Source organism: Parus major, chromosome 9 (genome assembly GCF_001522545.3).
Source record: "Parus major isolate Abel chromosome 9, Parus_major1.1, whole genome shotgun sequence".
NCBI lineage: Eukaryota > Metazoa > Chordata > Aves > Passeriformes > Paridae > Parus > Parus major.
In genome coordinates this window covers 2659661-2661922 of record NC_031778.1, presented here as the reverse complement: position 1 = coordinate 2661922, position 2262 = coordinate 2659661, and positions in this window count along the sequence as shown.

Here is a 2262-nt window from a genome sequence, read left to right as displayed (position 1 = left end):
AAATACTGCAAACTCAAAGATTGTTTGAGACACTTGTGCATATTACATATATAAAAGGAAAAAAAAATATTCTAAAGAACACGTGAACATTAACAGCATCCTGCAGGTTCTGTGCCCTCCCTGCAAACAGCTCTGGGTGTCCTGGGGGCCGGTTGATGCTGCACAAGGTGCTGCAGTTCCGGCTGTGCTGGGCACAAGGCGCAGATCCTGCAGGGAGGGCAGTGGCTGCCAGGTGAGGTTTCCTGCTGGACAACAGCCAGGCTGGCCCAGCTGTGGGCAGGGGACACCCCAACACCTACACTCCAATGGCAGTCTCAGATATTTGATCAATATTTCTCCCCACTTGAAGCAGGAGATCAGTTGTGCTCTGGAGAGGACCCTGGCTGATTCAGCAGTTGACCTGATGCAAGAAAGGGCAGAGTCATGCTGTCACTGCTGCCTGGTGCTCGCTGCTGGCTTGGCAATGGTGTGATGCTCTCTTCCATTTGTTAGACTCTGAGAGTTAGTTCTGCCAGGAGCCCTGCTGAACATCATGAGCCTTGCACCTATTTCTCTCATTATCTGTCACAAATGATGTAAATATTAGGAGAGGATCCTTTACTCTCCTGACTGCAGACTTGTCCCACCACTCCCACAGACTGACTGACTGAGGGTGAGGGCCAGAGTCACGTTAGACATAAATGGAAAGAACAAACCCCAACTTTCTTTAACTTCTGCCTTTAAACTGAAGCTTTTAATCTCAAACTTTCTCTGGTTGTATCAGAGGTAAGACTTTGTAATCACTTCTCCTCAGCTGCATCCTGCTTTTAGGTTTCTTCTCAGTGCCAAGAGCTGCCCAGTGGGCCCTGGGCTGGAGGAGAGGAGGTAACACAGCGTTTGTCACACAGAGGACTACCCTTGAGGAAGAGTGAGCAAAACAACCTAAAAAAAGAGCAGGGCAGGGCCAAGTCTGGGCAGCAGGTTGATCTGGTGGATTGAGAGGGACACAAGGGGATTTCTGCCCTATTCTGGACATTTCCTTGCTCTAAGGCTACATATGAAACAGGATAAATGTTTTTAGAAGAGTTAGAATTTGCCTTACAGCTTTAGTCAGGGAAGATCCTGGTGGGCTGTCTCCCAGTTTGCATGTTGAGTGTGAGATGTTTGAATCTGGCTGTAAACACTCCCATTTCCATAACCTCAGGACCATCTTGTCTCAGTTTGAGCTCCTGAAATTAGAGGCTATTGTGGATATGCAGCCCCTTATCTCCATGTGAGATAAAACTTGCAATCCCTGTGTAACTTTTATCCACAGGGTGGGAGGCTGGGAAGCAAACAGCTCAAAATACTGAACAATATAAGTCAGCACTATGAGCAATTGTTGTTGTGAGTCAATGCTGAATCCTTGCCAAAGATGCCTTTTACAAATAAAATTTAGCACTAATTTATCAATGGGTTAGTTCAAAATATGATGTAAAGCACTCAGTACATAATGAACCTGTCTGGATTGAAAGAAAATGCTTGAAACAACTTTATTATAAATAAATGCTATGTTTAAGTGGACCAAATCAATGTAAGGATAGTGCTCTGTTTATCCACTGACAATTTCCTACTTTCCTTATTACCTGTAGCTGGCAGAGAGGGTTTTGTTAATGTTTGGTTTTTTTTCCATTTTGTTACTTAACAAAACTGTCAACATGTGTTCTTTACTCCTTGCTGTGCTCCCTGCTGCTCCCCAGCCATCATCTGGTGGCACAAAAGCAACCCAACCCTCCCCCAAATTCTCTTCTGTATGCCACACTCTGCTTGTGGCAGACAGGGCATTTTCTGGATCACTGTCTCTTAGATGAAGGTAATCCATCTGTTGTGCCTGATCCTGGGGAAAGGCCATCTAAATCTCTCTGTTCATCCACGGATTCTGCTCTGTGGCCTCGAAGAGCGGCTGGGTTCGTTCTGCTTTCCCCAGAGTAACCTCTGCTCTCTGTACATCTGCTGCAGGCTGATGCATCCTCAGGCTCGGGGCTTGTTCGGTTTTCTTTCGTTTTTTTGCCTTTTGCTGACCCGATGACAGCAGTGCCACGGGCAGTACTGCCCGTGCCGTACCCCAAGATCCCGGAGGTGCCGCTGACCCCGCTCCGTGTCCCGCAGCCCGGTCGGGCAGAGCGGGGCGTGCTGGGGCAGCCGGGGCCCGGGGCGGCTCCGGGGTCTGAGGGCCCGGGGCGGCTCTGAGGGTCCGGGGCAACTCCGGGAACCCGGGGCGGCTCTGAGGGCTCGGGGCAGCTC